Source organism: Phoxinus phoxinus (genome assembly GCF_949152265.1).
Source record: "Phoxinus phoxinus genome assembly, chromosome: 19".
Taxonomy (NCBI): domain Eukaryota; kingdom Metazoa; phylum Chordata; class Actinopteri; order Cypriniformes; family Leuciscidae; genus Phoxinus; species Phoxinus phoxinus.
Genome location: NC_136894.1, coordinates 19,726,646 through 19,753,592, shown reverse-complemented (window position 1 = coordinate 19,753,592; position 26,947 = coordinate 19,726,646). Strand labels below are relative to the sequence as shown.

Here is a 26,947-nt window from a genome sequence, read left to right as displayed (position 1 = left end):
CTCCGTGCGGGTCTCGAACCCGGGTCTCCGGCATGAGAGTCAGGCGTTCTAACAAGGAGGCTAAAGACTGCAGCCTCTAGCATCTGTCGCTAGAGCACCTATTGAGATCAGAGGAGTGAGGTTTACTAGCACAGCGACTACTAGCTGGCCTCCGTTACACTCACCCCCCTAAACCTCACTCCCATCCGGGTCACGGCACCAATGTAACCCCTCCACCCGGGTCCTTCTCACCCCGCTCCGTGCGGGTCTCGAACCCGGGTCTCCGGCATGAGAGTCAGGCGTTCTAACAAGGAGGCTAAAGACTGCAGCCTCTAGCATCTGTCGCTAGAGTGCCTATTGAGATCAGAGGAGTGAGGTTTACTAGCACAGTGACTACTAGCTGGCCTCCGTTACACATGTCTCGATACTACCACGGCGTTTCTTTGGTTTGCTTTCGAGGGTCAGGCATATCAGTACAAGCCCCTCCCTTTCGGACTGTCCCCGTCACCTTTTGTCTTCATGAAAGTCGCAGAGACTGCGTTTGTCCAATTGAAGGAAGTTGGTATCCACATTCTCAATTATTTCGAAGACAGGTTGATTCTAGCTCACTCTCGAGATATACTGCATGCACACAGGAACCTGGTGCTCAGACAACTCAGCTGATTGGGGCTTTAAGTAAACTGGGAAAAGAACAAGCTCAGGATGGAGTTGGACTCAGTAAACATGGCAGCGTGTCTCATAAACGAATGCGTCCAGTCAGGGCTGAACTTCCGGAAGACATTCAGGGGGAAGACAGGGGGTCCAATGAAGCAATTTCAGAGAATCCTCAGGTAAATGGCATCCTCCGCAGCAGTAGCACTGATCCGACTGATGCATATGAGACAGCTTCAGCACTGACTTCATACTCGAGTGGTCGTGGTCATCACGAAGATCTATCACCGTACATTCATACATACATCTGTTTTTCTGGGGTACCCTGACAGCTATGGTCACAGGGGTAATTGAAGTCTATAGTTTAAAGGACCATTTCTCAGTTAAAGCTTTACTTTACTGTGTTATATTAAAGTGTCATCTCCTTGAGAGAAAGAAAGTATTATCTTGATGTTTTGAGAATACTCTCCTGTTTATAGTTAGAGCCTGGCCAAATCAAACCTTGAAGAAGCTGTGTGTCGGTGTGTGTGTGTGTTAGTCTTTTTGGTTACAGGTTAACCCCCTGGGGTCGGCAATCACGCCGGCGTGATCAGCTCGCTTTTTTTGTTATTAGTGCAATAACAATCAAAATACTCTGTTGATTTTGATCTTACATATAAGTGTTATACATCATTCAATCCTGTTAAGTGTATATTTTTTGGTGTATACTCACAATAAAAACAAGTGTTGTGCTTTTTGCCAAATAAAAAAATAAAAACATGAAGCGAGTTCTGCCTTCTCTCTGTCAGTGAAGTCCATTCTGAAATGCGTCCGAAAATTAACTGTAACTCAGCGAATACTCAGTCAAACAGGCATACAGACACACAGGCATAAAGCTCGGATTCACTTCTTTTAAATTAAGTAACTTATATGAAAAACAAATATTCTCAGTTTATGTAATCTGTATGAAAAGAGAGAGATGTCAGTCGTTCTCATCATAGCTCATCAAGTGTTAATGTGACCACGCCCACGGAGAGTGTGCACTATAGAGACAGAGCGTATTTAGGCCACGCCCACACGGGGGGAAACAATCCAACCGTCTCCATTGACTTTGCATTGCGAGAGGCTGCCTCCTTGTCATTTCTTGCTTCTAACTAAAGACAGAAAATGCCTAAAAGCTGTTAGTATTGTGTATTGTGTATTTACAATAGTAACTGTTGTTTCCGTAACCCCAAAATGGCACTTTATTTTCACTTTGTGTTCATTTGTATATTTTTAAATGACTGTGGTGGCTCATACCAACTTACAAATTTTATTGTATTAACAAAAACGACCTAATTAATAAACCTGAATATATAAGTATAAATCTGAATATGTAGTTATAAAACTGAATATATACATGTAAATCTGAATATATAGTTATAAGTCAGAATATATTTGTTAGACATTCTGAATAGTTATAACTCTGAATATATAAATGAAAATACTGAATATATAGTTATAAAACTGAATATATACATGCAAATACTGAATATATATGTCATGATTCATGTCTGTGTTCCCCTGTCTTGTCCCATGTTTAGCAGTTCCCTGTTATGTTTAAAGGTCCCGTTTGTCCTGTGTTTTTGAAGCTTAGATGATGTTTACAGTGTGAAATATAACATGTGTTTATGTTTCGCGTGTAAAAAAACACATTATTTTTCACAAAATTGACTTATCTGTATACCGCTGTTTTCACTGTCCTAAAAACTTGACTTCTTTGTTCTGTGAAGTCCCTCCTTCAGAAATACGTAACAAGTTCTGATTGTGCCAGCGGTTCCTGTGTTGTGATTCGACAGCAGCTTAGCGCACGTTGCCCGGAAAGGTCACACCTCTTACCATAACGTGGAGATGCATGCGCTCAGTGTTATTGTAAGGTGATTGACAAAATAACAGGATGAAAATAACAGCGTCTCGACGACATGGCGACAAACACACTCTACAAACGCAACTCTTCCTCTTCTCTGTAGGAGCGGAACAAGACCATGCCCCCTTTTTTTGTGTATTCCTGTGGGCGGAGGTTAGTCAAAAAACTGTTCTAGTGACGTCATTAACCCTCTGGGACGGCAAACGCGCCGGCGTGTTTTGCTCGTTCTTTTTTACATAGCAGCAAAATAGACTTAAAATACTCCGCTATTCAAACGCAATACATGGAAACATGCAAACCGGCCACATCAGCTCGATAAAACACATAAAGTTTAATCAGATAAATATGTACTATGTCATCTTGCAAGGCTGTGAGGAATAATCCTGGGAAACTTACCTCAGAAGTGCTGGTTTCACTTCGAGGAGCAATGGATCCAGTTGAGGATTAGTAGTAAGTGTTTTATTCTTATATACTTTGTTCTAATCGCGATATGGAATAGTATCTGTAAACCACAAAAAGACTGTGATATGAATCACGTTTCTGTGTGTGATGAATGAACGGCACATATGCGCGCTGTTGCTACTAGTTGTGACTAGTTTTGGATAGACTATAACGTTTTTACTGTAAAATAGACATCAAATAAGCTTTTGTTAGCCAGTTTCTGCTCATATGTTAAATATATAGTATGTTTTTGTCAAAAATAAACTCATCAACTAAGATGTTATAGTGTTTGTTCCAATGTAACGTTAGGCTATAGCAAACTAATGAATCCTTACCTTTGAAATATGTATGATAAAATGTATACTTTAAAAAAAGAAAGATTACACTTGAAATATTGTTAAAATTGTAATTGTTGTTGATTTACATGTGAACACTTTTTAATAAAATAGCAAAAAATATATTTACAAGGTAGATGTAAAATAATCTTTATAGGTCAATATAAGCCTTCTCATTCAATTATTTATTATTGTTTTTTTATTAGTGACACATTTGGGTAGAGGATGTATTCCAAAACTTTCTGAAAATACAGTATGAGAATTAACTGCACAATTACTAGGAATGTTTACCTTGGATATTATACAATTTGCATGTATAAAAAAAATTGTGAAAAAAAAAAAAAGTTTCCAAATCTAACTTTTAACCAATTCTGTAGAATGGCCCATATAGCCTATTTAAACAGGATTTGTTTCCAGGTATGACTATGTACTAAAAATGTGCTTTTGACTTTAATTTATAATTGAATTATATATATATATATATATATATATATTTTTTTTTTTTTTTTTTTTTTTTTCACATTCTTTCTTGTGTGATACACCTGAATGAAAGGCTCATTATGCAAGCTCATTATGCGGGTCATTGTCTTCTGCGGTGTGAACCACTTACTATTCATGATGGTGTTGGATCATCTATGTCCCTGCACATATTGCCTTTCCAAACAAAAAGTGTTCTACAAAATGTAAATCAATGTATTGTTTTATGTGAATGATTAGGCAGGATGATTTTCAGATCATTTTGAAGGAAAAACTCTAGGCGACAACATCCATTACTCAAAAGTATTGTGAACACATATTTACTATGTGTTTTGTGGCGTTATTTCTGACACTTTAATTTTTTGTTTTTTTGAATAACCATGCATAAACATTATTCTCTCAAAAACACAAACATGTACATGCATGTTGCTCACATATTATGGTAGCCCTGTTTGTGATAAATAGAGTGTAATTACACCTTTGCCATTAATATGTTTATAAGCAACTAAAAAAAGCACAAATGTCAGGGCATGTCAGAACATCTCAAGGACCCCAAAAACACCTTAGACCCCAGAGGGTTAAAAAAAGAAGAAGAAATAAACTATTCAGCGACGTTCCAGAGGTTTCTTCCTCACCGATCTAATGTTTCTGAGACTGCTGGGTGGGAGCAGTCTCAGCCTACTAAAGCTACTCGCAGCATAGAGTGCAGCAAAACAGAGCGTCGTCATTCGGGCTCCTCCACAATCGATGGGGACCTGGGTGGCGGTCACAGTCTAGCCAGTTAGAGATATGCAAGATCTGAGGACTGTCTTATCTCTAAAATAGCTTTGAAGAAGAAGAAGCCCTGACGCAGAGGCTATCAGGCTTCTGAGGGTGTAGGGACGGTTTTGAGAAATCGTTTCTTCTTGGCGCCCTCTGGGGTGCGTCTCTCTGAGGAGGGTCGCAGCGCTGCCAGTTCGGTTTTCCTGCCGGTTCGCCGTTTCAGGACACCGAGGTGTTTGCGTCCCCAAACAATCCTCCGAGGAGGATAGTTAGAGGTAGGCAAGATCTGAGGACTGTCGTTATCTCTAATAAAACTTAGACAAAAAGTCCTGACGCTAAGGCTATCAGGCTTCTGAAGGTTCCTCCGGGGCAGGGAGGGTTTTGAGAAATCGTTTCTCCTCGGCGCCCTCTGGGGTGCGACTCTCTGAGGAGGGTCGTAGCGCTGCCAGTTCGGTTGTTCCCTGCCGGTTTGCCGTTCAGGGCACCGAGGTGTCAGTGTCCCCATACGGTCCTCCGAGGAGGGTCGTAGAACGGTCAGTTCGGTTGTTCCCTGCCGATTCGCCGCTTCAGGGAACTGAAGTGACTGTTCAACTAAATCCAGAAGCCAGTCTCGAGAGACTGGTTCCCCTAGTAGAATTTCTGGTAGCGTGGAAACTACTGCCACATATTTCTCAGTGGGTCCTGCACACTATAGAAAAGGGTTTCAGAATTCAGTTCGGTTCTCATCCTCCCCACAGTGGTGGACCCCGAGCAGGCTCTGGTTATGGAGCAGGAAGACTGACACTTCTGCAAAAAGAGCTGTAGAAGGCGTTCCTCCTCCCAGCAGACAGTCAGGGTTTTACAGCCGTTACTTCATTGTTCCGAAAGAGGATGAGGGGTTGCGTCCTATTCTAGACCTGCGTCAATTAAACAGCAGGTTTCAGAATCTCGAGTTCAAAGTATGCTTACGCTAAATATGATTGTGTCACAGATTCAGTCTGAGGACTGGTTTGTCACAATAGACTTGAAAGACGCTTACTTATCTATCCATCCTCATCACAGGAGGTTCCTGAGGTTTGCTTTCGGGGGCGAAGCATACCAGTATCGGGTTCTTTCATTCGGCCTAGGTTTATCACCCCGCACCTTTACAATATGCGTGGATGCAGCTCTGGCTCCTCTGAGACTCCAGGGCATTTGCGTATTATACTATATCGACGATTGGTTGATCCTAGCTCAATCTGAGCAGATGGCAGTTCGGCATCGAAATGTCGTTCTGTCTCATTTAAAGATGTTGGGGTTATGGCTCAACGCCAAGAAGAGTGTGCTCCTCCCAGCTCAGATGACCACTTTTCTAGGTGTAATATGGGATTCGACAACGATTCGCCGTAAATGTAGTAAAACTAGGCCAGTCACTCACTGTGGAGCAGTTTCAGACTGTTGGGTCTCATGGCAGCTGCGTCCAACATAATTACTTTTGGCCTTCTGTACATGAGACCCCTGCAGTGGTGGCTCCGGACCAAGGGGTTTTCTCCGAGGGGAAATCAGTTTTCGCATGATCAAGGGCACGTGGCTATGCATGTGGAAGAACCTTGGTTCCTCGCCCAGGCCCAGTGTTGGGGGCTCCTTGTTGACAAATAATGCTATCGACGGATGCTTCCCACACAAGTGGGGGGTGATCATGAGTGGTCGCTCGGAGAAGGGTCTTTGGCAGGACCATCTTCCTTTTGGCACATAATTGGCTAGAAATTATGGTGGTATTCCGAGAATCTCAATACTTTCTGTCAGACCTAAGAGGTCACCATGTGCTTGTCCTTCTGGACAACACACTGATGGACTCGTATATCAGTGCAGATATCCTGTTGAGGCAGGGGCTGAGACCCGGGGAATGGAGACTCCACCCCGAGGTGGAGGAGCTTCTTTGGGAGAACTTCGGTCAAAACTCAAGTCTACCTTTCGCATCGTTTTATACAACGCATTGCCCATTGTGGTTCTCCCTGACTTATCCAGCTCCGCTTGGACTGGATGCGATGTATTAGGTGTGGTTGAGGCTACACTTGTACGCATTTCCCGATATCTTTGCTCCCAGGAGTTCTGGAGAGTGTAGCATCTGGACCAATCAGACACGCACTAACTATTCATTATATTTAACCCTCTGGGGACCAAGGTGTTTTTGGGGTCCTTGAGATGTTTTGACATGCCCTGATATTTGTATTTTTTTTCAGTTGCTTATAAACATATTAATGGCAAAGGTGTAATTACACTCTATTTAGCACGAACATGGCTATCATAATATGTGAGCAACATGTATGTACATGTTTGCATTTTTGAGAGAATATTATTTATGCATGGTTATTCAAAAAACTCAAACTTAAATACGACCAACTTCACATATTCCCACAATACTTTTGACTAATGGAAGTTGTCGCCTAGAGTTTTTACTTCAAAATGATCTGAAAATCATCCGGGCTAATCGTTCACATTAAACAATAGATTGATTTTAATTTTGTAAGACACTTTTTGTTTGGAAAGGCAATATGCAGGTGGGCATGAAGGATCCAACAAGGTCATGAATAATGTCCTAATTCACACCTGAGAAGACAAAGACCTGCTAATGCTGCATACTAATGAGCCTTTAATTCAGGTGTCACTGAGCCACAAGAACGAATGCAAAGACAACACACACACACACATATATATACATACATATATATATATATATATAATATATATATATATATTAGGGGTGTAACGATATATCGTGGTACGATCTATCGCGATGCAAAAATGTTACGATATGTATCATAGAGTTATGGCGATATTTATTTAATTTTTTAGATACGACGCACGTTTTATCCTATTGGTTGAGCTACCGCACCCGCGTCACGCTTGCATGCACTGCATTCACGCTCAAATGAATCGCTTGAACTGAGCCGTAGCAGGGCAAAATGAGTTAGACTGAAATTGAAATAGAGGATGCGCCGTCCACTTACAAGTCCGACGTCTGGCAGCATTTTGGTTTTCCAGTTACTCGACAGGAGGACGGTAAAAAAACAGACAAAACACGAACTGTGTGTAAATACTGTAAACAAACCCTGTTATACACGACGTCGAACACTACAAATATGATGTGTCATTTAAAACGGCACCACAAAGACAAACTCCTGCAATCGGGTGCGAAAAAGAGAGTGATAGAAGGCCAATCATCTATACAACGCAGTTTTGCTTCAACGTGGTCTCAGTCAAGTGCAAAAGCTCAAGAAATAACCAGGTGCATCTGAGTTTTTATCGCAAAAGACATGAGGCCATTCTCTGTTGTCGACAATGTTGGATTTTGCGAATTGGTGAAGGTACTAGAGCCTAGGTACCATATTCCGTCACGCCCACACTTCAGTCAGGAGGTAACTCCAGCCCTGTACAACGAAGTTAAAGCAAATGTGACAGATGGTTTGAAAAAGGCTGGGAGTGTGGCGATAACAACTGACGGGTGGACTTCGAGGGCTGTTCAGAGTTGCATCACAGTCACAGCGCATGTTATTACCACAGAGTGGGAAATGAAAAGTTTTGTGCTTCAGACTCGCCCGCTTTTCGAGTCGCACACTGGTACAAACATAGCCGATGTTTTAAAAGCGACCATCGCATCACACAAGCTTATCATGGATGTTGTTACACGATGGAACAGCTCAATGGATATGCTGGAACGCTATCTCGAGCAACAAGCTGCTATAACGGCAGCCCTCTTGAGCACAGAGGTGCGCAAAAATGCATGTCAACTCGATACTATGGATAGCGCTGACATCAGTGACGCCAAAGAAATCGTAAACCTTCTTAAACCGCTAAAAAAAGCCACCACTGTCCTGTCTGATGAAAGGAGCCCCACGCTGTCACTCATTGTGCCCTTGAAAGCCATGATCGAACAGAGCATGACACTGGACGAGAAAGACTCCACAACTATTGCTAACATGAAGACGGCCATCCTGCAAAACCTCTCAAGCAGATTCACAGAGGAACAGGATTATCTGCTAGAGGGTACTGCCTTGGACCCCAGATTTCGGTCATTGCCCCACTTACTCCCTGAACAACGTGAAGAGGTTTTCCACCGGTTGAAGAACAAATCAAACCAGTTACAGCAGGTATGTCTGCATTACAGATTGTCTGATAATCTGTGTATTTGTGTGTGTTTGTCACTCCAATTGCATGTTTGTGTAACCTACTTTGTGCACACCTTTTATATGTGTGTAACTGAAACTATACTTAGTATACCTTAATTATTTATTTTATTATATTTTAAGGCTGTCACTGTGAAGCAAACGAAGGAGGCAGGTGCCAGTGATGGAGATCCCGCTGATGCTGCAGATCAGAGAGATACAGCACACAGAGTTGAGCCAGAACAGCCACCTAGCAAAAAGACAGCACTGGAAGAGCTCTTTGGGGCAACTTTTTCTGAACCACCAGTCACCCAGTCCAAAAGTAGGATAGAAGTAGAGATTGACTTGTACAAAAAGGACACTTCTATTCTCCTCACTAGCTGCCCACTGAAATGGTGGAAAGAAAATGCTCATATGTACCCACTTCTTTCACCTCTTGCAAAAGCTTACCTCACAGTTCCAGCAACTTCTGTTCCTAGTGAACGTGTTTTTTCTACAGCAGGGGATATTGTAAATGCACAAAGATGTATGTAGATATGTAGAATGTAGATATGCTGGTTTTCTTGCAAAAAAACCTGTAAGTAACCTAAACAAACCCCAAAGCTGTTATGTTGAAATTACTCGAACAGGACACTACTTGATTATGTTTTTTTTTCTTTTTCTTTTTTTTCACTTTTACTGCTTAAAGAAGTTCTCTCTTGGGGTATGCTAATTCTAATTTCATGAATGATACAATTCAGTTTTATTGGTCAGTGACACACCTAGTCAATTGTTAATTTTACATACAAAAGGACGGTTAAACTAAATCTTGATTTATATTGAAGTATTGTTCATTCTTTAAGTTGTATGTATAACAGGACAGTTGTTGAACACTGTTAATGTTAAATAAATCTGTTATTTGATTTTCAGTTTCATTTTTTTATTTTGTTCAAAATATCGTGATACATATCGTATCGTGAACCCAGTATCGTGATACATATCGAATCGTGAGCTGAGTGTATCGTTACACCCCTAATATATATATATATTACTACAGAATTGGTTCAGAGTTGGAAACATCTTGAAAAAATATATATTTTCCCACAAATTATGTATGCTTGCAAATTGTATAATATCCAAGGTAAACATTTCTAGTAATTGTGCAGTTAATTCTCATTCGCATTTTCAGAAAGTTTTGGAATATCTAGGCTATCCTCTCCCCAAATTTGTCACTAATAAAACACAAAAAATAATTTAAAGAGAAGGCTTATATTGACCTTTAAAGATTTTGTTTGCACCTTGTAAATTAGGTTTTGATGTGGCAGTAAAAACTTTATAATCTATCCAAAACGAAATTGTTGTCTTTCATATTTCGTCTGTAACATATCATCTTTTATAATATATATTATTGCATAAATGTTAATTTGCAGTTTAATATGTTGCTTTTACAAAGAAATGTTATTTCAACGTATTCAGTCGATTTTTACTCATCTCAGTAGGCAATATAGATAGTTTTCTAAAAGCTAAATTCATTCAACACAGACACACGTGAGCTGTAGTAAACAACAGCATGCATCTGTGCCGTGCATTCATTCAAGCACAGAAACGCGATTCAAATTGTAAAATTATTTTGCGGTTTACAGACACCATTTCATATCGCGATTAGAACAAAGCACTTACTGATCTGCAGCTGGATCCGTTGTTAGGCTACTCCAGCAAGTTTGAGGTAAAATTTCCAGGATTATCACGATATTATTATTCTTCACTACAGTGTGTTTTCCAGCTGTTGTGGGCGTTGACTGGTTTGCATGTGTTGCTTCAGATCATCTGCGTTTGAATAGCGCGCGCTCACCATGGGGCGTGTCAAATTAGCAGAGTAATAAGGTGCCAGAACAATAATGATCTCTCGCTCTTTTAATATAGATTACATAAACAGAGAATATTTGTTTTAGTTTTGAATTAGATAATTTAAAACTACACACTTAAATGATAATAGAGATATATATCTCATGTCTGAGTGAATAGTATTCGCTGAGTTTTGTTTAAGTTTAGAGACGTGCTTCAGAAAAAAAGTTCACGGAGACGGAGAGGCAGAAAGCACACCCTGTATATTTTCATTATTTTACAAAAGCACAATGTTTTATTTCGATTGTAAGTGGACACATAAAAAAGTAGACATTTAACAGCTTATTTTTTTCATATTTCTTAAGTCTGTATGACCAAAACTGACGGAGTATTTTAGGTCTATTTTGCTGCTATGTAAAAAAAAACGAGCAAAACGACCCCAGAGGGTTAATACATTAATAACCAATATTGAGGGTTCACAGGATGAACTGAGTAATTGGTTGTAATGTTAATGTAGATACATCAAGTTAATCTGATTAACTGATCCAAATATTCATAATCAATTATAACAAGTTATGATCGGTTATTAATATTTCATAGAGCTAATTTGCTACAAGAGGGTTCGCCGGGTAGGGGCCCGTCTATTATTAGTAGCCCCATTCTGGCCGGCCTGAGTATGTTTTTCAGACCTAGTGTCCCTTCTAGACGGCTCTCCCTTGGAGATTCCGATAAGGAGGGATTTAGCGTCCCAATCAGGGGATACAATATTTCACCCTCATCCGGAGTTATGGATACTGTGGGCTCGTCCTCTGAGGGGGCCCAGCTCATAGACTCAGGTCTCTCGACCAAACTCCAGTCTAGATCTCCCTCTACGAGAAGACTGAATATGCATTGAAATGGAAACTGTTCTCTGCCAGGTGCGGAGAACGCCTTCTGAATCTTGTTATCTGCCCTGATGGTACAGTACTTGATTTCTGCAATGAATGTTTCTTTGCTAGGTTATCTCTGAGGAGAGATCCTTAATTTCGTCTTCTCCGTTGTACATGAGGCTGAGGCCTGCCTTCACGTACTTGGATTTGCACCTGGTATGGTGATAGACTTTCTTCACCCCAGGCCGGGTTGTATTCCTAGGTCCCTACTAAATTTGCGGGTCATTTGTGCTGCAGGCCTTCTGTCCTCCACCTTAATACCCCAGATCAGTAAAAAATGTATCTGTTATGCCCTGTCCGGGCTTTGAATGCTTATGTCCACAGAGCTGCCCTGTGGCGTATAAAAGAGCAATTATTGGTCTCCTTCGGGTTACCTAAGATAGGTTGCCCTGCATCTAAACAGATAATGAGCAAGTGAGTAGTTGAGGCTATCTCACTTGCTTATGAAGCGGCCGGACAGCCTTCACCTTTGGCTGTCCGGGCCCATTCTACCAGGAGTATGGCTGCTTTATTATCGGGGTTTTCCCTCCATGACATCTGTGATGCGGCAGGCTTGTCCTTGCCGCATACATTTGTTCGATTTTATGACTTGGATCTCGGCTCCACTCCAGGTTCTAGGGTGCTTGCTTCTTAAGCCTGTTTTATGCTTCTGCGTCGAATCGACAGCGTACCCCCGCAGACCCTTCTACCCTAACTACGCGTCGAGGCGACGCAGACCACAAGGGCTGTGATACCGTCCCCCTAGCGTTCTCGCCGTGAAATGCACCGCGATGCAACACAACCCGACGCAGAACCATAAAACGGCCACGACGCCGTAGGAGTGACGGCGTAGCTACGGCGTGGAGTTGACGCAGAAGCATACAACAGGCTTTAGTGTGCGCATTGACTTCACACAGCACAGGCCTTTGGTACTATGGGTCGTGGGTATGGGGTTCCCACCGAGTTCCCTTGAAAGGGTAACGTCTCAGGTTACGTATGTAACCCTGGTTCCCTGAGACTGCATTGCTCTGCCATACTCCCTGCATGCCTGTGATCGACTTGCTTTGGCTTTTCAGAAGCTAACGCGGTTTGTTGTCAGGTGTGCTTTATAGCTTCCTGGTCGGTGACATCACCCTCTGATGACGTCTCGTCTTTCCATTGGACTGATTATACACATGCTTCACGACGCAATCACACAGGGCGTTCCCACCGTGTCTCAAACGCAACGTCTCGTTCCCTCTCAGAGAACCAGGGTTACATATGTAACCTGAGACATTTAGTCTATACTACTAGGTAGCTACTTATACTATATTGACTGGGTTAAATAGAATTGCATTACTAAAAAGAGACTAAAGTACAATTTTCGTCGACTAAAACTAGACGAAAATAGTCATGGATAATTCTGACTAAAATAAGACTAAAATGCTCAGACTTTTAGTCGACTGAAACTTGACTAGACTAAAAGAGTATGAACATGACTAAAACTAATAAAAACAAAAATGACAGCTTGACAGACTAGACTAGACTAAAACTAAAATTAAAACAGGCCACCAAAAACAACACTACTCTGTTCTCAGGGAACATAGGTAGGTTACAGTCGTAACCTGAGACGTTCTCACTAGGGCTGTCACAATATCAGATTTTTCACACCATTTTTCAATTCACTGTGACAATATATCAACAGACACTCTGAAAAAAAAAATGATCAGTCAAATTTATATTTTCTTTGTTTATTTTGTGTTTTGCTTTATTTTTTAGCCAATGAATCACACCATTGCATTCATAAATTACAAAAATTCACCTTTTATCTTGGATCCCCATTTGGAACTCAAATCCAAGAAATGGCCTACCCAAATTAAAATACATAGTTCATGAAGACTTTGGAAAACCCATATCTATAGGGACATTTTAATACAGTCATGACAGTTTCATATTTTGTCCAAGCCGAACCATTGTTCAAGATTTGCTACATTAATGTCAACAATCATCTTGTTTTGGTGGTGCACATTATCTCTGAAGTATTTATTAATAATTAAGAAAAAGACCTCAACGCCAAGATAGGAACGGATAACACTGGATATGAAGAAGTCATGGGATGCCATGGACTAGAAAACAGGAATGAGAATGGGGAGAGGCTAGCAGACCTGTGTGCATCGAACAATTTGGTCAGCAGGGGCAGTGTTTTCCCTCACAAAAACATTCACAAAGCCACATGGGTCTCTCCAGGCCACACAACAAAGAACTAGATCAACCACATCTGTATTAGGGCTGCAACTAACAATTATTTTAATAATCGATTAATCTGTCGATTGTTTTTTCGATTAATCGATTAATCGGATAAAATAATAATAAAAAAAAGCATTCATTCCCAACCCTTTATTCAAAAACAGAACTGACAGTGCAAATTCACAGTGCAAAAAAATATTCAGAAAGTGCACAAACAGGTCGCTCCTTGATAGGGATGCACCGATACCATTTTTCAGAACTGATCCGATCCGATGCCAAAAATTCTGAGTATCGACCGATACCAATCCGATACCAGGGCAGTTTTTTTTTTTTAATCAAGTAGAATTTCTATAACTATGTGTGTTGAACTGATAATCACTATTTTGTGTGTTAAACACAATCTACTTAATACAGACAACTTCATAAAAAAATAAAATAAAATAAAAGACCATAAATGCTATTATAAACTAGAATAGTGGATAATTAAGCATACAATTTAGTCTAGAAAAATCACAAGTGCACAATAATTGCGCAGCGCTTGAGTCCGTATTGAAAAGTTCAAATCACAAAGGAAAGACATATTGATGCGTAGTGTATTATACAGTATCTATCTATCTATGCAATAGTTTATTGAGCATTGTACTAAAATGAGGGCCAGTTGTTAATGTTCATCCATTCATTAATATGTTCATACAGTTCTATGTGTATGTAATAGTTAATTTGCTGTTGTTATGTAGTCAGGCAGTAAAGTCACTCGCCTTTCGTTAGGACCCGGTAGGACCCGGTGCAAATGACGCATACACTGACGCAGTTCAGCTTTGAGGTACGAGCGCTGATATTATTATTGCGCAAGACGGACCTAATGTGATGATAATGCCAGTTCATCGGCGATTCTGCAGTATTGAATCGCATGTGTGCGTGCATCAAAGAAACCACACTTAATTAAATACTGTTCAAGATTAAATGAGTGGTCTTTGAGTGGTGTGTGCATCTAACTCCTACTAAACGGACATCGCTTAATTGTTCTGATCGGACAATCTTTGGTGGTTGCCACCGGGTATTAATCTAGCACCTAAGCGCTCCAACATTCTTTTCAAGCATTTTCTTTTAACAGTTTTAAATGTCAGTTACTGTGCGCGTGAAGAACAATTATAGTGCTCTGACTCTACTCCAGTGTTGAGAGAAACCCGGTAGAAAGTAACATGATGCAGCAATAAGGTCAAAAAAGATAAAGTTGTTTAATGCAAAACCATAGACCTTTATCTACAGATCAAGTATAATTATAGTAACATTGAATCATCTTGGAGAGAGTTTCATCGTGTTGACTCGTAACCGAACGCGACGCGCTGTTTGATGCTGAATGGAGAATGACTGACAGATGCAGCGGAGGGAAAAGTGAACGTGATCTTGAATTTAATGATATAGTGTATTAAATTAATTTAATTTAATATAGTGCACGACAACTTTATGATGCTTTATATTGTTGTTGTCCCTTTTGTGGGGCTTAACAATAGCACAGAATATACGCACAAATTTTTTTTTACATCTCCGTGTCGCGCGACACAACGAATCGATAATGAAATTCGTTGCCAACTATTTTAATAATCGATTTTTATCGATTTTATCGATTCGTTGTTGCAGCCCTAAGTATCAATAAGAAATTCAGAAGGTCCATGCAAGATGTGAGAGGAAAGAGAGGAGCGGATGTGGCCTCAGACCATCATTTAGTGGCAGCAATATGTAGACAACCTGGCAACCAAAGCAGAACAAGCAGTTAGAGAGGGCAACATGAAAGAACTTTACAACACTATCAAGAAGCTAGCAGGCAAGTACAGAAGACCCGAACGTCCAGTCAAAGACAAAGAAGGAAAACCAATCATGGGTGACCAAGAACAGAGAAACAGGTGGAAAGAATACTTAGAAAAAATATTGAACCTGCTGAAACGTACCTACCTATAGAAGACAGCCCACCCACAAGAGAAGAAACTAGGACAGCCATCAAGCAGCTCAGGAACGGTAAAGCAGCAGTACCAGACACCATCCCAGCTGAGGCGCTGAAGTCGGACATAGAAACAACAGTGGGAATGCTCTAACCACTATTTAAGAAGATCTGGGAAGAGGAACAAACACAAGCTGACTGGAAAGAGGGATATATTATCAATATTCCGAAGAAAGGAAACATTAGCAATTGCACAAATTACAGAGAGATCACGCTGCTATCAGTGCCGGGAAAAAGTATTCAATAGGGTCCTGCTGAACAGAATGAAAGACCCAGTCGACGCCCTACTTTGAGACTAACAGGCTGGCTTTCGCAAAGATCCTGCACGGACCAAATTGCAACGCTGCGAATTATAATCGAACAGTCATTAGAGTGGAACTCACCCTTGTTCATCAACTTCCTCGACTACGAGAAAGCATTCGACAGTGTGGACAGAAAGACCTCCTACATCATTATGGGATACCGGAAAAATTATCCACCATTATAAGGAACTCATATCAGGATCCAAGCTGTAAAGTGATACATAGAGGGCAATTCACAAAGAAATTTTAAGTAAAGACAGGCGTCAGACAAGGATGTCTACTTTAGCCATTTCTCTTTCTACTGGCGATCGACTGGATTATAAAGACCTCTACAGCTCAGAGAAGGAATGGATTCCAGTGGACACCTTGGAAGCAGCTAACTGACTTTGACTTCGCAGATGACTTGGCCCTACTATCACACACCCAGCAGCAGATACAGGAGATGACAACCAGTGTAGCAGATACCTCCGCACAAATTGGCCTCAACATTCACAAAGGCAAGAGTAAGATCCTCAAGATAAACACAACCACCACTAACCTGATCACGCTTGACAGAGAAGCACTGGAAGAGATAGATGCCTTTACCTACCTGGGTAGCATCATCAACAGGCAGGGAGGCTCAGATATGGATGTTAACAACGGATAGGGAAAGCACGAACAGCATTTATACAACTGCGGAACATATGGAGATCTAAATAACTATCAACCAAGACCAAAATCAGGATCTTCAATACCAATGTAAAAACAGTTCTTCTATATGGAGCAGAAACATGGAAAACAACAGTTGCCATCACAAAGAAAACAAGTCTTCATTAACAACTGCCTATGCAACATACTAAATATGCATTGGCCAGAGACCATCAGCAACAACGAACTCTGGAATAAAACCAACCAGATACCTGCAGAAGAAGAAATAAAAAAACGATGTTGGAGATGGATAGGGCACACTTTACGCAAGCCAACAGATAACATCACCAGGCAAGCCCTAACATGGAACCCACAGGGCAAGCGGAAAAAAGGTAGACCAAGGAACACATGGCGCCGAGAACTTGATGCAGGACTTAAGATCATGAAGATGACCTGGAATCAACTGGAGAGGAGAGCCCAGGACAGAGACTCTTGGAGATCCCTTGTAGACTGCCTATGCCCCAGTAGAGGTGGAAGGCATAAGTAAGTGAAGTGATTCATTAATAAGTTGAGCAAAATGTTCCATGTCAATTGCTCAGACAAGATTCGCAGACCGCAGTGTATTTAATACACCGCAGTGTATTAAAGCATTAGTCACTGACTGAGCACTCTCACTATCTTCCATATCCATTACAAAACAGGCATATATCGACGAAATATTGAATTAAAAGCTTGAAAATGTGAAATTTCTGCCATGTTTACTTATCGTGTTTTCAGAGGATGGAAGCTTCGATGATATCACAATACACTGTGCGGGGTGCTTTGATTAATCACCAAAGGTGTTATTGCGACTGGTTAGCAACAAGCTGGTTTTGTTTAAATCAGCATGGGTTTGAAGAAACTGAAAAAAAAAACAGAGACAGACTAAATCTAGAAGAACTGCGGCAACGTCTTCAAGACGCTTGAAGAAACCTGCCTGTAAAGCTACCTGAAAAACTATGTGCAAGTGTACCTAGGACAAAAGCTTTTTTAAACACAAAGGGTGGTCATTAGGGTTGCCAACTTCTGGAAAGGAAAATCGTGGTTTTTTATATGAAAATAAGGGATAGAATAAGGGACACTCAAAATAGTTGTACTGTACCACATAGTGCATGTCATTTCAGCATCTGCAGTTAAACGTGTACAAAAGTTGTATAAAAGGTCGTCAGACAAACAGGGGCGTTTCGTGTCAAAATTAAGCAAATTTAAGAAACGGTCCCAGCTCAAATTTTTGATTTTGAAAGAATTCTGAAGAAAGAAAACGTACTCGGTTACTAATGTAACGTCGGTTCTCTCTAGAGAGAGGAACGAGTACTGCGTTGTCGTAGCAACGCATTGGGGAAAATCCTTTTCCACGAGAATACTGAAGCAAAAAAATATCCTTAATTTTGTATCAATGTAAAACGCATTGCCACAGCATACAGACCTAGGCGAGACGGCTCGCGCGCCTATTGGCTGCTGTGCGGCAAATGCTTAAGCCAATAGAGCGAGCCCATGAGTGACGTCACACCCAATGAGGGCACTTCGCGCCCTCCCGCGTCACGTCCCGCCGAAATGGGCGTGGCTTAGGGCTATATATTTCGCTCACAGGCTTATGAACTCCGATTTTTAAAGCGAAAGCAACCAGAGCGCATACACGGCAAGAAACGCAGTACTCGTTCCTCTCTCTAGAGAGAACCGAGGTTACGTTAGTAACCGAGTACGTTCTCTTACGAGAGATACTCTCGTACTGCGTTGTCGTAGCAACGCATTGGGGAACACCCTGTAAGACGCCGTGTGTGCAGTGATCCGACACCATAGACCCAGAGCACTGAGCTGGGGTTCATACAGTACATAATCACCTTTAGGACTCACAGAGAGTCCTGAAAGAGGTGGGTTCTAACCACCATCTCCCACAAAAGTGACTGCATCCAGCAGATCAGTATATAGATGACTGCGCTTAGCAGATCAGTATAAAGTTGACTGCGCTTAGCAGATCAGTACAGAAAAAACTGCGCTCAGCAGCTTCAGCATAATTATGCCATAATAGACGACTGAAAAGTCAGTCTAACAAATACGGCTATTTAAACCGAAAACATCTTGGCCTGTAAGGCGGGTACCTCAAGGTTATAAAACCTGATAAATGTAGACGGTGAGGCCCAGCCTGCCGCCATACAAATATCCTGTAAGGCAATCCCACTCGACCAAGCCCACGAAGAAGCCATACTTCTCGTGGAGTGCGCCCTAACACCCAAAGGGCACTGAATGCCTTTGGATGCATACGCTAGAGCTATAGCGTCCACTATCCATCTGGATAAGCTCTGTTTCGAAGTGGCCAGTCCCTTGAGACGCCCACTGAATGAAACGAAGAGCTGCTCTGTCTGTCTGAAAGCAGACGAGCGTGACACATAAGCTCTCAACGCCCTAACCGGGCAGATGAGATTTTCGTCCATACTATCCCCGGTGACCGGAAGGGCAGACAGGGAAATAACCTGCGCCCTAAACGGTGTGTTTAGGGATTTCGGAATGTAACCATGCTTAGGTTTGAGCACGACTCTGGAGTCATTAAGCCCAAATTCCATGCACGACGCGCTCACCGAGAGCGCGTGTAAGTCCCCAACGCGCTTCACTGAAGCGAGAGCCAGGAGAAACACCGTCTTGAGCGACAGGTGTTTCATATCAATCTCCTGAAGAGGCTCGAAAGGAGGACCCTTCATGGCGTCCAGCACCGTGGAAAGGTCCCAAATGGGAACTGTGGGAGGTCTGGGTGGATTAAGTCTCCTAGCTCCTTTAAGGAACTGAATGACTAAATCGTTCCTTCCTATGGACTGGCCGTGCGCGGTTTCAGAGAAAGCCGCTATAGCCGCCACGTATACTTTGAGTGTGGAAGGGGATCTCCCGCTATCCAACATCTCTTGTAAGAAGGATAAAACCTCTGTCACTCCGCAGTCTGGGGGTGACACGTGCACCAGCCAGAGAAAACTGACCATTTCGACGCATAGAGCCGTCGCGTAGACGGAGCTCTAGCTTGTGTGATCGTGTTTAACACTCCCTGAGGGAGGTCAGCGGATACCCGTTGATGGCCCACACATGAAGGGACCATAGCTCCGGGTGAGGATGCCAAATCGAGCCGTTTGCTTGAGAGAGGAGATCCCTCCTCAGAGGCACTGGCCACGGGGCGGTGCTGGCTAACTGCATCACAGCTGGGAACCAGGGTTGATTCAACCAGAGCGGCGCTACTAGCAGCACTGAGCATCCTTCTTCCCTGATCCTCTCCACCACCTGAGTCAGGAGGGAGACAGGGGGAAAAGCATACAGGGGACGGCGCGGCCACTGATGAGCCAGCGCGTCCTTGCTTTTTGAGAAAAATTCTAGACAGTGAGCGTTCTCTGGGGACGCAAAGAGGTCCACTTCCGCTCTGCCGAATTTCCTCCACAACATTTGTACTGTGTGTGGGTGTAACGACCATTCTCCTGCCGGAACGCGGTTCCTGGACAGTACATCTGGTCCAACATTCAGGTGCCCTGGCACGTGCGCAGCCCTCAGTGAAAGGAGGTTGCAGCGTGCCCATATCAGAAGGCGTCTGGTCAGCCTGTATAACGACAGGGACCTGAGGCCGCCCTGGCGATTTATGTATGACACCACAGACATGCTGTCTGAACGTATCAGTACATGGCAGCCCATAATCAGGGGACGAAAGCGAGTGAGCGCTTTGCACACTGCTAACATCTCGAGGCAGTTTATATGGAAGAGCTTCTCCCGCTCTGACCAAAGGCCAAACAGCGGTCTGCCCTCGAGCAGCGCTCCCCATCCTGCGTTGGATGCGTCCGTAGACACCACCCTCAGACTTGAGGAAGTCCCTAGGCTTACACCTGACAGGTACCAGTCTTTTGACTTCCATGGTTTCAAAGCTGCAACGCAAGCTTGATTGACCTTGAGGCGAAGCCGACCGGTGGCCCATGCTTTGCATGGCACCCTCCCCTTGAGCCATATCTGCAGCGGGCGCATGCGTAGCAGGCCCAGCTGCAGTACTGCAGATGCTGAGGCCATCAGACCTAGCATTATCTGAAAGCCCTTTAGAGGGAGAACAGCGCCGCAGCGAAATGAGCTGACTGTGCGCTGAATGCGCAGCGCGCGCTGTTGTGACAGCCGCGCTGTCATCGACAGCGAGTTCAGTTCTAGTCCCAGGAAAGAAATATTCTGACTGGGAGATAGCGAACTCTTTTCCCAGTTTACTGTGAGACCGAGATTCTCGAGGTGACTCAGCAGCAGTGCTCTGTGCGCCACTATCTCTGAATGAGATTGGGCTAGAATGAGCCAATCGTCCAAATAGTTCAGCACTCGAACGCCCTGCAGTTTGAGGGGAGCGAGTGCTGCGTCCATGCACTTCGTAAATGTACGGGGTGCTAGAGACAAGCCGAACGGCAGGACTTTGTACTGGTATGCCTGGCCCTCGAAGGCGAATCTCAAAAATCGCCTGTGACGTGACGCAATTTGTATTTGAAAATACGCGTCTTTTAGATCTACTGACACGAACCAGTCTCCTTGGCGAACATGCGCGAGGATTTTTCTGGTCGTTAGCATTCTGAACTGGCGTTTCACAAGCGCTTTGTTCAGCTGCCTCAGATCTAGTATGGGTCTGAGACCCCCGTCTTTCTTGGGTACCAGGAAGTATCTGCTGTAAAGACCCCCTTCGCTCTGAGCCTGAGATAAAGGTTCGATAGCCCTTTTTCTCAGAAGTTTCTGAATTTCGGCTCGAAGTAGATGTGCTACGTTCGAATCTACCGAAGTCTCGACGCGCGCCGCGTGGCGGCGAGGGCGTCTGCGAAACTGTAGCGAATAGCCTTCTTTTATGATGTTTATCACCCATTTTGAAACCCCGGGAAGCTTTTCCCATGCATCTGCACGTGTAGCTAGGGGTTGAGTGAAAAGCACGCTCTGATCGACTCGCGATACAGCGGCTTTCGCGAGCTGCGACATAAGTGTCTTGCTCGTAACATCTGAGGCCGGGGCCGCGCTTATGAGAGCGGGCAGAATGTCCGCGCTCGACCCCTCGACAGCCTTTAGGTGGGAGAGGGAGAGCTGGTAGGGTTCCATGGGAACCGTAGTGCTTGTGTGGGAACGCGGGCACTGGGGACTGGGCACGTTTACCACCTTTATAGCATCGCTCGCCGGAGCGGAGCGCCTGCACGCAGGTTTCGTTTTTACAGAAACCGTGCGATGAGCAGGAGGTAGCATTAGTGGGCACTGGGTAGTGGGCACGTGTGCTACTTTTAACGCGCAATCGAACTGTGTCGATTTTATGTGCGCGGGCCCTGCGTGTGGGGCCGTGTTTGTGTGTAGGGATGTGCACATTACAGCGGGCAGATTTACTACACAAGAAACACCATCGGCCGTGGCCGGGACACCAGAAAATGCACTCTTTAATGGATTTATCTGGGTAGCCGTGAAAACGGCTGTTGTGTGCAGGCAAACGGCCATTGAAACGCGCCTGTTGACTGCAATAATCGCAGGTACAATCACTTCTCTTGGGACTGCACGAGCGGTGAGCTTCGGTGAGGGTCCGGCCGCAGCGGGACTTGAACACCGGCGCTTCCCTAGCAATGCTAGGATGTCTTCGGGGGCTCTGGCTTCAACGCTACCTTCTGTCGCGGGCCACGCGGCGCGGGGCGGCGACCGGAAGAGCGAGAGCGCGGTCTCGAGCTCTGGGTCTGGCGGCGCTGAGATGAGGAGCTGGGCGGCGGTCTCGGCTGTGAGCTCTGAGCGGGCGGTTTCGCACGGCCTGCTGCAGAACTGGAGCGCTTCGGCAGGAAGTGCTTCATAGCCTGGGTCGCCTTCTGCACCTCCGCATACCTGTCGGTGAAGTCCTTCACCGAAGTCCCGAAGAGGCCAGCAGGGGAGAGCGGGGCGTCGAGGAACACGGTCCGTTCTGCTTCTGGCATGTCTGAGAGCGTTAACCAGAGGTGCCTCTCAGACACGGTGATCGCCGCCATGCTGCGTCCGATGGCTTGGGCCACAGACTTCGAAGCGTGAAGAGCCAGGTCTGTAGCGCTTCTCAGATCCGCCACGCAGATCGCATCGGGTCCGTTCTCGTCCAGCTTGCGGAGGAGATCGGCCTGGAATATCTGCAGCGTCGCCATGGAGTGCAGCGCTGACGCGGCCTGTCCGTTGGCGGCATAAGCGCGACAGAGCAGGGATGACGTCGTGCGGCAAGCCTTTGAAGGCATCGCCATCTTAGCCCGCCGTCCAGCGGAGGGTGGGCATAAGTGGGCCGCGATAGGCTCTTCGACCGGCGGGAGGGAAAGGTAGCCTCTGTTTTTAGCGTCGTCGACCTCGGAGAACGCTAGGGAAACAGATGACCTCGTCCTCGTAGAAAACGGGGAAGTCCAAGCTCTCGCGACCTCCTCGTGAAGCTCAGGAAGGAAGGGGGCGGGCTTTGAGACAGGTGTCGACTTCTCCCTGGGCAGAAAATAGCCATCCAGTCGGTTTTTAGCGGGCTGCTCGGGCGAAACCCACTCAAGGCCAAGGCTCGCCGTGGCTTGAGTGAGAACGCGCATGAGCTCCGCCTCGATGCTCGCTCTTTTTCCTTTCGGCGTGGGGGCAGGGGGCGCGAGGTCCGCAGAGCTCGCCCAATCCTCGCTGCCGGAAGCCAAAACCGAGCACGAGTCCTCGTCCCTCAGCAGGTCGTCGATAGCGATGTCATCGATGTCGTCGACGGAAGCGGCGGCAATCTGCGGTCGCTGTCCGTCGGGTATCGACGCTGAGGAAGCCGGAGACACAGTTCGCGCCGGCGAACTTTGACGGCTTGACGGAGGTTCGGGGTTCCGCTGTGCACGGCGCTTTTTACGGCGCGGCACAACAGCGGAGAACACGGGCTCCTGGAACGACGCCAGGCGAGTCCGCAGAGTCGCCAGAGGCAGTAGTTTGCAGTGATGGCAGCCGCCATCCGCGAGGGCGATAGCCGCGTGTTCCTCGCCCAGGCAGGAAGCGCAAATCACGTGGCGGTCCCCGTCGCTGAGCGTGGTTCGTTTGCACGAACCGCAGAGAGGCATCTCGAAGAAGACGCCGCTCTAGATACAAAAGAGAGAAAAAGTGTGAGTCGCGCCGGCGACCTCACACACAGTCAACACAGTGAAAGGATATTAGCGCCGGAACGCGCAGCTGGAAGGCGACGAAGGCGGCGGTGCCAGCAGCTTGTCGTGATTTCTCCCGCTGATGTGCTCTCTCGACGGCGCCGCTTCTCTGCTCGGATCAGCGATGAGGTGCTCTTCGCTGAAGGATTAAAAATCGGAGTTCATAAGCCTGTGAGCGAAATATATAGCCCTAAGCCACGTCCGTTTCGGCGGGACGTGACGCGGGAGGGCGCGAAGTGCCCTCATTGGGTGTGACGTCACTCATGGGCTCGCTCCATTGGCTTAAGCATTTGCCGCACAGCAGCCAATAGGCGCGCGAGCCGTCTCGCCTAGGTCTGTATGCTGTGGCAATGCGTTTTACATTGATACAAAATTAAGGATATTTTTTTGCTTCAGTATTCTCGTGGAAAAGGATTTTCCCCAATGCGTTGCTACGACAACGCAGTACGAGAGTATCTCTCGTAAGAGAACCAAATGAAGAAGAAAGCATGTGATGGATGTATATTTACTGAGAAATTTACTGTTTTGTAAAATGGGTCAAAATGACAATTTCCACCTGAGATTTGGAGTAAAATTGCAGGAGGGTTAAAATTACTTTAGAACAGCATCAATATTTTACTTTTAAATAGAGATTGTTAGGTCTATTAGTTAAATTGGTTGACTTTAGCCATCTTTGTTTCAGTATATGCCAACAGTGACATTTCAAAAATGGGAAAAAGCACTACTTTTGTTTTTTGCCCAAAGTTTGCATGCCTGCAACTCATATTAAAAATATCTTAATATCCTTTTACATTTGAATTCTTAACTAACTTTCCTTTTGGTTTCTTAATTTTAAGGCCGGATATATAGTCAGCTTAATTTATATAGCGCTTTTAACAATATAGATTGTTTCAAAGCAGCTTTACAGTGATAATAGGAAATTACAGTAACAGAGATTGTTTTAGCTTTACAGCAGCTCTAGAATAAAGTTATTGTCCAGCTAAAGTTAGTTTTGATTGATTGATTCACTTCCGTTGCAAAGATCATTAGTTATTAACTTAGGGGCCGCTTACACGACACCGTTCTAACAGAAAACCCTCAACACGATCCGGCCCGCTCATCCGCACGAACCCTGAAATAGGTTCAAGGTGCAAGTCTTGAAAATTTTCAATAAAAAAAAAGGTTATCCCTGCGCAAACCTCAAAAACACAAAACCACGAAAACGCCGACGGCATGCACATGCGCATCACATGTTTAGTCCATAAAAGAAAAGTGAATGAGAATATAGAAGGATATTAAGATATCTTTATTACATCCCTATAGGGATGTTAATGTGGCTCCATGAATAAATTGGTACACATTTTAAATGGTCGCACATTTTCTGAAGAACAAATAATGTTGAAACTAGAAATGTTGAAACTAGAATTGTATCTTTTTTTATATATATATATATATATATATCAACACAATTGAACATTACTGAGTGCCATAAATATTATTTTAAGTTTGTGTGCCTGTAACTCTAAAAGTAATAAAGATATCTTAATATCCTTCTATATTCTCATTCTTAATAAACTTTTATTTTGTAATCTTCATTTTAAATGTCCTATATAGTTCAATCCCATATATATAATGTGGCTCTATTCAAATTATTGAATTTTACCCATTTTCAATATGTAGCTACACCAAAGATATTACTGTAAATATCATCAACCTCTATTCAAAATGATAAACATAAAAGTTGTTTCTTTTATCAGGAAGATACATAGATGGAATAACATTTAGAAGCACAATAACTGAACATCTTTGAAATTACAGCCAAAAAAAAAGCCAAAAAAAAAAAAAAAAAACATTTAAACAATGGCACTTTACATTTTGAACTAGGCATACATGTTTTTGCAACCATGTAGGCTATGAATAAATGAAAAGTGCTGACTTTCCAGATAAAGAGAACTTAGATGATTAGTATGGGCTGATTTTGGTACTTTGATTTTATTGGTTATTTTGTGTTTCAATAACGAGGTCTAACCAAGTATAGCCTACGGTACAAGTTACTTTAATGTAAAATGTTTTTCTCTATTTAACATTAACTTACAATAGTGAAAGATTTTTGATAATGTCTTCCCTCAGGTAGATTGCATGTTTTCTTGCGTTGCTGAATGTTGGACTCCTGAACAATAATCACGTTGTTTGCAGTCGCCCAAACTGATTCAAACACGGAATCAAAACACGGACAGTAAAAGAAGGGATTTGCCATTGACGCGAGTCCCGGGCTGCGCTCCAGTCCACTTTTAGACATGCACTTGCGAACTTCCCTAAGCACTTCCCCTGGGGGAATCCCTGACGTCATTTTGAAGTGCGTTCCACTTCGTGAAGTAGAGGAGGGAAGTTTATATGGACAGACCCTTATTTCCTCGATTTTGACCGGGGGAGCGAGTCTACTTCATATGTACACTTCAGGCAGCTCCATATACCACAATGCAACACGATTGTGACGCCACCGCAGATCTCGTCTAATCACCACCACCACAAACAACTCTATGATATATTAATTATATATATTTTTTTTTAAACAACCCAAACACACCTATATACATTTGGATGCTGAAAATTCTTAAAGGGAATATTTTTTTAAAGAATAAATCAACTCCATAGCTCATTCCAAGTGATCAAGGGCTTAGGACGTTCCAATTCAGCCCATTGCAGTTTTCGCCAGTAGTGGGCACTCGTGCAACGTAAGCAATGACGTACATCCGAGTGAACGAGACGGAGGGAAGTTAGCGAGTGAAGGGCATGACAATTTTGGACTGGAACGCAGCCCCGATTGCTGTGAAGCGGGAGAGATAAACTGCCATTAGAGGATTCTACAGGGTCTTAAAGCCTTCCGCAAAAGGGTATGTTCGCAAATGAAACAAAGATTTGTCTCAAAGAAATTATTAATTCTCAATTTAGAGCGTATGCCTGAAAATACGGGACAAACTGCGTTTCATATGGCTTTCATACGGGACGCTTCATTGATGCCTTAATACGGGACGATTACGTATTATATGGAACAGTTGGCTACCCTAGTGGTCACACCCAATTTTGATTTGATTTAGTTAATAGAAGTTAATTGATAAATTAAATCTATTTATGACATTATTTTTTAAAGCATCCTCACTTTACAGCATTTTTACACAAGTGCCTAAAACATACAAACTGTTAAATAAATCTTATTCATAATTTATCTTGCCTCCCGAGTTTCTGGTAGAATGGAATGTTCCTCTAACATTCACAT

At 43.6% G+C, this 26,947-nt stretch overlaps 1 protein-coding gene across 4 annotated transcripts in view; it reads right to left on the bottom strand.

Annotated features, from left to right (window-relative positions):
• Nucleotides 1-26,947, bottom strand: part of fkbp10a (FKBP prolyl isomerase 10a) — a 150,438-nt gene that overhangs the window by 82,523 nt on the left and 40,968 nt on the right. The window lies entirely within an intron of this gene.